Source organism: Mustela erminea, chromosome 4 (assembly GCF_009829155.1).
Source record: "Mustela erminea isolate mMusErm1 chromosome 4, mMusErm1.Pri, whole genome shotgun sequence".
Lineage (NCBI taxonomy): Eukaryota > Metazoa > Chordata > Mammalia > Carnivora > Mustelidae > Mustela > Mustela erminea.
The window spans coordinates 139,939,435-139,952,668 of NC_045617.1; the positions used below are offsets into that span (position 1 = coordinate 139,939,435).

Consider the following 13,234-nt stretch of genomic DNA (forward strand, 5'->3'; position numbering starts at 1 on the left):
CCCAGCGACTGAAGGCTCCTTTGGCCGTTGTGGATGCCTTCCTTACAGTGCACTCTCTACATATTTGCTGAAAGAAGATACAGGAATGTGTCTATCTATCTTCTGCCTTTTTCTAACCGTAATTGAAAAGAGTTAGACTAGGTAATTTTTACCTCTCACCACCTAGACAGGGTAACCACATCAAAATATATCTTAATGTTTTTCTTTTTTAGCGTTCCACTCATATCAATAGCCTTTGGGAATCTCCCTATTCTCTTTATAGACGAGACTATCATACCTTCCAAACTTACTGTGCCTTTCAGTTTGACTAATACTAAAAAAATCACCTAAAATTCCAAGGGCCCTCAGTATACATGCACAGGGATAATTCTGACAAATGTTGTCACGTTCACCATTATAATTACTATATATGTCAAAGAAGCAGAACATTTTAACAGTAGAGAACTGATTTCACCATCAAGGCAATGACATTGATGGTTAATGACAATTCGTACAATCGAGGAAACCTCTCTACAACAAAGGGATTAGCAAGTTGCAGTTGTTCACCTGTTCGTTTTAGCAACACATTACAATAAATTTTGTTTTGTGAAGCTTATCATCCTAATAGCATTAGAGCTGCACCGTTCCTAGGAAGCAATCTCTGGGCTAAAACTTAACCCACAGTGTCTCATTTAATTCTCTAAACAATCTTGCAGGGTAGGTATGATTAACCTTATTTTACAGAAAAGGGAATAAGTCTCAGAGAAGTTGGGCAATTTCCCCAAGGACACAGAGCTGATGAGTAGAAGATTAAAGAAGAGAAAAGAAGATTCCAAAAGCCTCTTATTTGGACTAATACCTTTAAATCTAATGCTGTTAAGGAGGAATGATAACTATGTCCTTTGGAAGACAAGGAAAGAGAGGCACAGAGGAAGAAAGTAGCTTGCCCGTAGTCTCAGCAGGGCAGGAATTGGGGGAAGGGGACCAGATGTTTGTTCTTAGCCTGATACTCCTGCTCCCGGATCCAACCCAAGGCATCTCCAGCTTTTCCTTAATTATTATTATTTATGTTCCCACCTACCACTGTGACTAACAACACATTCAAGAGAGAGAGATCAGGATCTCCCTATTCTAGGTGTTCTTCCAATCACTGTGTGTCTAGATCGGTTGTGAAAGGAAAAATGCAGGGACGCCTGAGGAGCTCAGTCGGTCAGAAGTCTGCCTTCAGCTCGGGTCATGATCCCAGGGTCCTGGGATCGAATCTCATGTCGGGCTCGCTGCTCAGTGAGGAGCCTCCTTCTCCCTCTGCCTCTGTCTCCCGCCATGCACATGCACTCACTCTCTCTTTCAAACTAGATAATAAAATCTTAAAAAAAGAAAAATATGAGCATTGAGTGGATGAGGCCTACTTGGGTATCATCTGTTTATCCAATCTCTTTTAAAAAAAGCAAACATCAGACCTATAGAAGGATTTTAATCTTCCAACGTTACCATAGTTCACACTGGCTGTGTTCATTGTTCCTGTCAATATGAGACAACTGTCCTCACTGCCTGTGTACCATGAGGAATGATGACTATTTACCATTAAATACTGGATGAAGGGTTACATAATGATTTCAGGGGGAAAAAAACCCAATTCTACTTCTCTACAATTTCACATAGGTATTCATTGCTCTAGGAACACACAGTGTCTTCTACATTTAAACCATTTCAACAACTTAAAGTAATGATCTACGGGGCACAGCACACACATTGTCAAACAGAACTGCTTTATGTGTTAAGAAACAACCAAGGAATCACAGGACACTCTGAAAATATCAACAGCAACCTAGGTGCTTCGTTTTGGTTCAAAAATCATTTCTCTTAATTCCAGTCTACCCTTCTTCCGGGTATGGAAGGGGGAATGAGCATTTGCTGAGTGTTCAAAGTGTGCTGGGAAATGTTCTCTCACGTTCCAACTGGCCTCCCTGGCAGAAAGATGCAGTTTCACGTGGGTATTGTCTCAGCTAAGTATGGCCATTCCGTGGAGGAAGTAAGACGAGGTCTCTGATGGTGCAGAAAGACTTGGTAATCGATGGAAAGGTACCAATGATACTTTATGTCATTTCCGGTTTCAGATGTTCTGGAGACATCCCGTTTATCTGCCCTTGCTCTCCATCTCTTGAACAAGGTTTGCGAGCAGACCCCGCCTTCAGTTCTTCCTTCATGAAAAACGTCCTGACGTTCTCTGGGCTAACCCAGATGGAAGCAGCCCTAAGAGAAAACGCCAGCCGGAGTCTTTGGCTAGAGCCCCTCCATCACGAAGTGGCTGTATGATGAAGTCCCCAAGACATCCCATGTCAACTGATAGCCCAATTTGAGACTTCATCTAGGCAAGGCCAACTAGGTTAGGGACTTTAAGATAGAATACTCAGGATTTCTATATTCTGTTGGAACCACGTCAGAAAAGGATGGGAAATGATTTGGTGCCAAGTCAATTTCACATAAAGGGAGGAGAAATGTAAGAAAAAAGAGGAGCACACGGTTAGTCGTGTTCCTTTCCAATGCTGGGTGTGTGGATCAAGTACCAGAGCCCAGCATGGAAGCTCCCGTTCCACCGAACTGCTCTCGGGCCAGAGCCAACAGCCGGGAAAGGAACCAAGGTCCACTGTAGGGGGGTTTCCCTCCATGCTCCCTCTCCTGACCCGATTCCTCCCAAACAGCTATCTGGGTCCCCAACTCAGGATGGTAGTGGTGATGGACAGCAAGAACATGAACCCAATTCACAAGAAAACCTGAGACCATCTAATGTTCTGAGATGGACTGATATCCTGGCCTGACGGTCCCCACATTCTGCCTGGACCATCCACTCATTGGTGTGTTATTCGCCACGGGATGCTATCCGTTCCAGAACGACCATGTGGTCCATGATCCTGAGTAAGTGACACTCCCATGATACTGACATCCCTTCCTGGAGGCCTGCCCAGTGAAGGAAATGGAAAGTCCTCTAGGAGTAAGGTGACTGCCAGCTCCCTCCTGACCCACTGGAGGCCATCGCTTTCCCCTGCCACTCCCTTTCCTGCCTTAGGGGAAGTGCCAGCCAGCAGGTTGCTAGGACGACTGGCGTCACCACTAGGGCACAGAAATAGCTCGGCAGCCGTGCTGGGAACCTGGATTACAAAGTCCGATGACAGCAACAAGATACCCATTGGCAGCTAATCGGCTCTGCTAGGGCGAGTGACAGACTAACATTACCCAGTGGGTAGCTCTCACCTTGACAAACTACCCTTTAATCTACACTTGGGCTCCATGGGGGTGGTGACGAGGAGGGGGCAAGATACTCACTTCAGATAAAGCCCCAATGCCTCTATTATAAATTCTGTGAGTGGTAGATACACATAGTAACTAACTGACGACTGTATCTTTAATTTATTAGTGTCCTGCAGGTGGTGGGGAGGGAGCCTGTTCACAAGCAGAAGCTTGGGAGCCAGAAAACAGGTAGAACCACTCAGGTTGCCAAAGGGAAGGGGGGGGTGGAATCTTGTTTGTACAGGCCAGAGCTGTCCCCTTTCCGAACAATAACATCCTAATCTCATGCCCCCCTCTCCTTGGGGAACAAAGAAAAGGCAAAGAAAACTGGAAAACGAGGGCTTGCCACTGGAGAGGAAGGGAACAATCTTTGCGGCCAGTCTTCTTTGTTCTGCGGAGTTTTACAATGTTTCTAACGGGTAGCAACTCGTAGAAGCCCAGAGTATTAAGACGGCCTATTAAAGTCTTGGATGTTAGCCCTGGAGAAATTATAATTTTTCAGTTCCATGCAAACTATAAAAGCTTGAGAAGAAAAAGGAGAAATGAAGAGAAGAGAAACCTCATGGAAATTCGAGAAAACGATTCCAGCAAGCACGTTCTTCTTTCTAGATGCCCAGAGCTGGGTGTCCAGAAGCCAATGAGGATGGTCGTGTGCAGTTTCAAAGAGCCCAGGACTTGTGCAAGGGTCATTAGCAAGGAACTCTGCTGGCATGGTGCATGGTGCATGGTGTCCAAGACCATCCTGGTACCAGACCTTCCAGGCCAGAAAGGCAGATGGCGACAAGATGTGCGTGACAAAGGTATAGGAGAAAAGTGGAATTTCTAAGTGGAAGAAGATGGCTTGGAGTCCAAAGGGTATGGTGACAAGAACTTGCCTGATTTCTAGAAATTAAAGATGCTCAAAGACTGCCATTTATGTCCCATTAATATTTCCATGGGGCAGGGGGACTCAACTTCAGTCATTTTAGAACATAAGCACAAATAGAGAAAAAAAAAAAAGACTGAAAAACTGACTTCTTCCAACGAAGGTTTCACACAAAGCATTTTGTACGTGTTGAGAGTTACTTTCTCCGAATCATGTAAACATACTTATTTGAGCGCCTGCAAAAAGTTAACCTAACGCTCAGGATGGATAGAAGATAAATTAATTCCTTCAATCTAAGATCTCACCTAGCATAATTCACTGTATAGCTACCACTTGAAATATCATATGAAGATATGTTGGAGAAGCGGTTGAACGACTTTCTATATTAAAAAATTATTATTTTACAAAAGTGAAAAATGTGGGGGATTTAAAAGAATGTGGTCATCTTTCTGTTTGTCTTTTTTTTTTTTTTTTTCCTTGACATTAGTCCCAAGGAACGATTTATTTGCTGGTAAGAAACAACCAATGGATTCTGTTCAGGCTTTTAGACAAAACAATGTCATTTCGTTCCTGTTTGTGCCCCCCCCCTTTCTGTCTGAAGCCAACGAGAAATGACCATGTTTGAGAGGAATCATGAAAGGAGTTCAAATACTATGGGATGAGACACAGGGTGAGAAACCACTCACATCAGTGATATCTTAACAAAGATGAGTGATCCAGCCAGCCACTGAGATGCCCAGAAGTGTGGGACTTACTTAATCTCTCTCTAAAATATGTTTCAGGTGTGGGGGAGGCACCAGGAGTGAGTCATTCCTACTTTGGTGCACAAGGATTCTTCTGCAGTGGACACCTCAAAGATACATCCCTTGAGAAACACTTTTTAAACCTGGGGTATGGTTTCTGCAACGAAGTTCAAGTTGAAAACATTCTATCTACTTGGGCTGAATGGTGTCCTTTCCTTGAGTGACCCCAAGTTTAGGCTTCAGCTTTTGCAAGGAGATACATAAGGTGATCCTAAAGGAGAATGGTTTTCTGATGCTACAAATCCCTATCCAATGTCTCCACTGGCTGTCCTATCCCATCTTTTCTGATGGAAAGAAGGTTCTGATGGAGAGGTGTCACGTACCCGAACGTAGGAGGTAAATACGAGACCGGTTTTATTTGCCCTTCCTGCCTTGCCTTCTCAAGCACATGGGGCTAAGAGCTCCCTCGGCTTGCAGGCCTGATTCTGCTGTGCAGCAGAGATTGAAGCCTTCCCTGAGCACCGGGCTCTGAGCACTCTGACCCATCACCCTTTCCAGGACACCTGACGCACACCCCGAGTGTAAACCCCCCTCCCCGACAAGAGCTCCAACAGCAACGTCTCAGAGGGCGGCAAACATTGATCATGCATCCCTGTATCCCTAACAGACTTCAGCACACCTTGGCACCCAAGAGTCTTTTCCTAAGTATCATTTATGTGATGAATTCTAACCTTCAAGAGAACACACAAACTTTGACCTTGGCACCACTCAAGGTAGGAAACAGTCTCACCAGGCTTCGGGGGCTCCCTTTCCCCCACAGAACATGAATATTCCCTTCCACAGCTTCTAGGGACTCTGTGGCTCTCTCTCTCTCCCTCTCCTCTTGGAGGAGGAGGCCTGGTGCTGGGGGAAGGTGACGCCGAGGGTCAAGGGTGTTGTCTGGGATGGGCTAGACTTTGCCAAGGACTCAGGAAGGAGCTCTGATGTCAGCTCGCAGAAGGAGCATTCCTCTGGAGGCCCCGCCAGAGGGGCCCAGGCCAGGAATTAGTGAGGCTCTCAGTGAGACATGCTGGAAGGAAGTCTGGGACTGGGAGAGAAAAGGGTGAAGCTGAAAACCCAAAAAGACCACACAAGACTCTGCTGTGCACCGAAGAGCTCAATCAGAGCCTTGAAGACACACAGGCCAAGTCACAGGCCAAGTCACGGGGCCTTCAGAAGTGAGGACGGAAAACAGCTTTCTCTTTCTCGCTCTCTCTCTCTCTCTCTCTTTTTTTTTTTTTTTTGCAAGAATGCTAGAGAATGTGGTGTCACAGATGGCAAATCTAAAAGGTACAAATTGCTAGACACGCAGGAAATTCCCAAATCACTCTTATCAGAGCGTGTGTATGCAATTCTCTGACTCTGGGGACTAGGAATTCAGGTGCCATTTTTCGAAGCTCATAAAGACGGCATAATGCTGTATAAATGGGCACAGAGGTGTGTATTCGGGTCTCCCGGTTTCTTCCTAGGAAAAACCTAACTTCTGCACTCAGAGCAGTTCCTCTGAAAAGGGGGGGGTCCATAAACACACAAAATGCAAGGAACCTTTATTCTTGCCATCCTCGAAAGCAACGTGGGATGATGAAAACTTAAGAAAGCCTTTGTGAGGGGCACCTGGGTGGCTCAGTGGGTTAAGCATCTGCCCTCGGCTCAGGTCATGATCCTAGGGTCCTGAGATCGAGTCCCGCATCGGGGTCTGTGCTCACTGGGGAGCCTCCTTCTCCCTCTGCCTGCCACTCCCCCTGCTTGTATTCTCTCTCTCTGACAAATAAACAAATAAAATCTCGAAAGAAAGAGAGAGAGAGAGAGAGAGAGAAAGACTTTGTGAAGGCCCTCCCTCACATCACAGGAGATGCTAAGTGGCCTTACTTTGTGTCAGCATGCCATTTCTTTGTTCCAAAGGGTGCTTCATCCAGCAGTAAAGACAGGGCAAATGACGCTACTCAGTAAATGGTGAGTTTCTTTTGGGGGAGAGAGCTCACTTCAAGGCCAGCTCCCGCTCTCAGGGGCGACGAAATGACGTGATGGGGAGAGACCAAGCTACCTCCATTCACAGAATGCCAGGGCAAGCTGCTCAGAAAGAACTGATAAGGCAAACCACTCAAATGGAACATGAGAGGAAATACACACAGGGCAGGATTTTTTTAAAAGAGTATCAGAAAATCCCCATACTCTATTGATAGTTCTATAAAACTTTTTTAGACAAATTGTTTCCTTTCTCACATTTACTTATACACATCATGGACATTTAGTATCAACTTCTAAGTTAAAGAAACTAGATGGGTCTCTCCACGCCATCCCCTGCCTGATCACATTACTATCTGATTCAAGCAGGTCTCATCAGAACCATGTTTATATTCCTCCTTCTAATGGGTTAGCCCACACATGGGAAGTCCCAGCGTACATTAACTTTCTCCTTGGACATTCATTCAACAACTATTTGCTGAGTGCCTACAATGGGCCAGGTGGCATTTTAGGTGTCGTGGATTCAGCTGGTAACCACCACCATCATCATCATAATCACCATCATCACCATCACCATCATCACCATCATCATCATCATCATCACCATCATCACCATCACCATCATCACCATCATCATCACCATCATCATCATCATCATCATCATCACCATCATCACCATCATCATCACCATCATCATCATCATCATCATCATCATCATCACCATCATCACCACCATCATCATCACCATCACCATCATCGTCATCATCATCACCATCATCACCATCATCATCACCATCGTCGTCATCATCATCACCATCATCGTCATCATCACCATCATCACCATCACCATCATTGTCCTCCTCATCATCATCACCATCATCATCATCACCATCATCGCCATCATCATCATCATCACCATCGTCATCATCATCGTCCTCCTCCTCATCATCACCACCACCATCATCATCATCATCACCATCATCATCACCATCATCATCATCATCACCATCATCATCACTATCATCATCCTGCTTTCATGGGGCTTACAGTCTAGTTGAGGGGATAGATGATTAACAAATAAATATATAATATATAAAGTGCTTAAAAAGAAAACGAAGTATGCTAGCTGGTACAGAGGGGTGGGGTGGGTGCTAGTTTATGTAGGTTAGGAGAGGCTGCTTTGAAACGCTAACTTGAGAAGTCCTACTTAAGGAGGCTGAGAAGCTTAAGAAAAAAATAAAGATCATTGCCTCTGTGCATATATGCTAAGCATATATATATGTATACATATATGTATGTATTTTTTTTTTTTTTTTTTTTTTTTTTTTTTTTAGAGAGAGATTGATGGGGGAGAGGGAAGGGCAGAGGGAGAGAGAGAATCTTAAACAGGTTCCATGCCCAGTGCAAAGTCCAGTGTGGGGCTCAACCTCAGGACCCTGAGAGCACAACCTGAGCTGAAATCAAGAGTTGGACGCGTAATGACTGAGCCACCCAGGCATCCCTGTGCTAAGCAATATTTGAGTGTGGAGGTGAACAGTTTTAAGAAACTTAATTTCAAAAGCAACTCATATTTAATTTTCAAAAAGACCGATCGGTGGATCCTTAATTTAAACGACTAAAACTATATTCTTAGAAAGCCCCAAAGGAACATCTTTGAGTTATCATGCTATCTGGGAGGGCAGGTACCACGACAGTGACAGACATAACACACATATAATAGCATAAAACTGTGCTCAATATTTTAAAAACAGTTGTAAACTGAAGTTGTGCCGAATCACTGATTTTTAGAAGCCAAACAGGCTAAAATGAATGCCTCATTTAAGCTGGTATGTTATGCAACGTGACACACACAGCAAGAAGAATCACCAGACATCACTTAACTCAACTTTCTCATGTTACTCCTCATAAATTGGGTCCACAGAGCTTTGGGGGTTCCCAGATTCCAAGGTTAAGTGCAACACCATGTGTAAAACCCAGGTCTCCTGACTCGCAGGTCAATTTTCATGACCACCCCTTTCATGTACAAGATACCACATCTTTGGGCCAATTTGAGACACTTTCTGGACTTTGAGATATCATCTGCTAAACAGACAGTGGCAGATCTAAGAGGTAGCAAATGAGGACAGGCAGAGGGTCCCACAGAGGCACTAAGTTTGGGGTGCAGTCTGCAAGGAATGCTGAGGACAGAAGCTGCTCATACCAATGGCTGCTATGATGGTTACTCAAATATTTATACATCCACGTTCCTACCCCCTATGCAAGCACATGTTCTTTGAAAAATCTCCTGCTCTCCTGATCATAATGGCACAGGTTTGGGGGCACCCAGGATACCAAAGTAATGAACTCAAGGTAAAAACACACCAAGATCCCAAAAGATAACTAATGACTAAGATCACTAATTTCACAACTTGCTGAGAAAACTGGGATCCTCCCCAACACCCCCCAACAAGCAAATGCGATTTGCAAGAGGAAGTCCTTAGCACTGAAGGAGTTCACTAGAATTTCGTATTTTCTTCCTTTCTCTCAACACACTCTATTTACAGATGGATTTTAAAATTACTTTAGTGGGGCATGTGGCATCTTAAAGTTTATACTTCAGAACTCCTCTGAAAACCTCATTTAATGTTTATCACATAAGCATTTCAAAGCAATATTTTTAAAAAAATCAGATTTGAAACAAAAGCTATTTTGATGACAGTGTCTGTGTTATTCATTTAGATGTAACCTGAAACCTACAACACTATTCCATACAATACTTGTTTCCTAGGATAAAAATGCTTTAAAAAAACATCACGTATTCTAACGGCCATCTCAGTGGGAAAATAATTTCTAGTAAAATATCCTACTACTCTAGAACCCAAATTATTCCTTAATAGTGGGAGAAACTTCGACAAGAGAGTTGTTTTTTTGTTTGTTTGTTTTTAAGTAAGTATTAAAGTGCCTTATACAATACTGTGCCCCTTTTGGGGACATCAAACCAAGATGTTAACTGATCAATTCACAGGTTATTTGCTGTTGCATACAGATTTACAAAATAAAAAGTAAACATGTAGACTTAACAAAGCAACAATGGATGGGGGTTAGGGACCTGTCAAAGTTGCAGACTTTCTTGACCTCAACCATAGGACCAGGGCTAGAATTCAGGTCTGTTAATTCCAGGAGCTGCATGTACATTTCCATGGGAACCAATGTGATCATATGCACAAAACAGAAACACATTAAAACACCAGTGTTTCCCACCATTTACTATGAGGTGCTGGGAGGTTTTAAATTTAGTAAGTTTATTTGAGTATGACTATTTAACCCTGAGGAAATACGGATAAAGATGCATATTTTAATACAAATTTTTAGAAAACCACAAAACAAAAAATATCCAGTGGAAATTTTTTGTTTCAGCGTTAATGCTTTTTCTCCCTGGTATGTGGCCCCCATAGTATTGCCCCTTGCTCTTTCAAAATCATTTGTGCAACTGCAAAAATGTAAGTTAAAAATGCCTGGAGAAGTTCCCTGACTGAACTGTTAAGCTAAGAACTGATTATATAAAATTTTATATAGTATGTCTAAATATATATGTCACATATACTTGTGTGTATATATAAATATATTTATTATATTATAATATATAATATATAATAAATATTGTATATTATATATAAATATTGCATATTTATATATACACAGAAAATATGTATTTATGTTTATATAATATATGCACAAATATATGACACGTATTAAATATATATATGTATTGCATGTATATATAGGCATACACACACATGCACACACACACACACACGAAGTCCTAGTCAAAGCTGGCTCTTCATTTTCTAAAACTTGAAGACAATACACTCATAGCCCATCCCTGGTTTCCTGCAGCTGTATTCTTTCCTGATCAAAACCTTATAAACTTTTTTTTGGACCCAATCTAGCAATGAGGTTAAAATCTCCAGAAAGCAAAGGAGCTGGTCAGATTCCTAAATTCTGCGCAGGAATGAGCTCCTTGCAACCCAGCGTGTGGTCTATCTCTTCAATGACTTGATATTTAATCTCCTCATGAAAAGCAACCAGCCCCTGATACTTTACTAATCCCAAAGCCTTGACCTTGCAATCTGATAAAAACCAGTAAGTCAGCCAATTCTGAGTAAGACAACCACCCAACACAACTGACTGTATTTGCATACCTCAGATTTTTGAAAGGAAAAAAAAAAAGGTTCATTCCAAAAACCAACCAACCAACCAACAACAACAATAAAATGTTCCATGAATAAAAATATCGGCTGGGAGCCAGTTCTCGTGGCTGATCGTTCACCCGGAGGATTTTTACCCACCGAACCCCAAAGAAGCTGGACAGCCCAGCTAAGAGTCCACTCTGCGGTGGATTCTGTGTAACTGTCCCAGGACAGGGGGGCACTAACCATTGAAAAGAATCACTGTCTTCCACTTTTCTACACCAGAAGGAAATAATGAGTAGAGAGAGAGGCAAGTTCGCGGCAAACAGAAACAGCACCTCTCCGCTAAAAACAGAAATTAATTGGATGATCCCTGAGAACTCATGCTCATGCCCCTTCGTTTCCCTGGCTCCGTGACACGCGATGATTCACGGATCCTTGCGAAGCAACCACCCCAGATGCCGCGCGCGTTCACTTACGACATTCACTGCGCGCTGTTCGAAGGTAGCGGGGGCTGAGCCTTCACCATAGAGACTCCCCACAAGAAGCTGGAGTGCTCCCGGGCTCAGGCGTGTTCTTTCTTCCTTCCAGAGGAGTGAGAAATCCCTAGAGCGGGAGTCAAAGAGAAGAAAAAGGGACAGGTAAATGCCCCATCCGATCACTCGGTTATCCCAACGAATGAAGTCTCGTGGTCCATGCCACTCACTGATGACTCGCCCAAGACGACTTTCCAGGACCCTTTCCTTAAAAAAAGCAGTGTAGGATTTTTGCTCCAGGCCCAGGAGACGCAGCGTGGCCTCGTCAGCCTTTTCCCTCTGTCCCTCCCCTCCATTCCCCCCCAACCCCGCCCCCCCAGCACCCATAAAGTTGAAGCCGGTTCTGGGGCAGTCCCGATGTAAGCCCAGCTGAGATGCAAACTTGCAATACGGTCTCATAACAGGCCACCTGATTTTACTCTCTGCAAAAGGGAGGGAGCTGGGACGGTCACCTCTTGCCATTTTCCTACCTCACTGGGTTGTTGGGAAAATCAATAAGATCACTCTGGCAAAGTACTCACAGTTCCTGAGAAGAAAGGCACTATGTAATCGCCAAGTATTATTAGTGGTCATAAGCCTGTTACTGAGCTCTGAGCCAGAATTTAAAAGCCAGCTTTGGCTAGCCACCAACGGTCCGCTCTCCCTGGGGCACCCGAATGTGCAAAGAAGTCTACATGGGCTGCTGTGCGAAAACGTCCCAGCCACGGAGGGGTCCGGAGAAGCCCAGCAGCGGAAACAGAGCCTTCTGGAAGCTCAGGGAGATAGAAAGTGAAGGCTTGGAAGAGAGCGGGAAGCAAAGGGAAGGGGGAGGGGGAGGGGGGAGGGGGGTGGAAGGGGCTGACAACTACGGCCTGTGCAGGCGCATGGTTCTTTGGTCCCTGCCACTGGGCTGCCTCCGATGGCTGGTTGACAGCGCTCAGTGCACTGGAGGTTTGCAGGGCTGTGAAATTTTCCACTTGGCTGTCTGCCATTCCCGCCCACCGAGGGTAACACTTCCACACACACGCCCAGAAGTGCACACCGAGGCCCCGCTGGAGAGGACGGGAACAGTTTTTGTTTGTTTGTTGCTTTTAAAGAAAAGCCCTATTCATATCCCAATCCTTAATATTTTCCACACCTGGATTTCTTGATTTTTTTTTCCCCCCCTCCTTGAACACAGAGCCAGGAACGGCGCTGTCTGGGCCAACACGATCAAGTTATTTTGACTTGGGTATTCTTGGGGGACTAGGCTTGAGGTATGGGAACATACGTGACGGGCTTTGGGGACCGTGAGAAACCACGAATTTAAGTGCCGCGCTGGCGCCCTTTTAGTTTCCCAGACAAATCATCCACGAACGAGTTCCCTTTCAAAGCCGCAAAGCACATGCCGAACAAAGACCGGAGGCTCGGGGCTAGCACTGTAGGAGTGACCCTGTTTTTGAGGGAAAAATGCAGTCCTCATCCCCTAAAAAAAAAAAAGGCAAAAACGAATAACAGCAAATCTTCGATTTGGAATTGGTAAGACACTGACAAGTATACCTCAAAAAAACTAAAAAAATGGAAAGAAGGAAATTAGGACAGAAGGGAGATAGGAGGAAGCTGATACAAATATAATTAATGGGGGGCTTTTAGAGTGAATACAGTTTACAAGGTGATTTCTTCTTCTCCTTC

The 13,234-nt window shown here is 44.2% G+C and overlaps 1 protein-coding gene across 8 annotated transcripts in view; it reads right to left on the reverse strand.

Annotated features, from left to right (window-relative positions):
• The window catches only part of ATXN1 (ataxin 1), a 400,612-nt gene that overhangs the window by 141,434 nt on the left and 245,944 nt on the right, over positions 1-13,234 (reverse strand). For all 8 annotated transcript variants that reach the window (XM_032341167.1, XM_032341168.1, XM_032341169.1 and 5 more), the window contains one exon: positions 11,528-11,654. The gene's annotated coding sequence lies outside the window, so the exon portion shown is untranslated. The remainder of the gene's footprint in view (positions 1-11,527; positions 11,655-13,234) is intronic.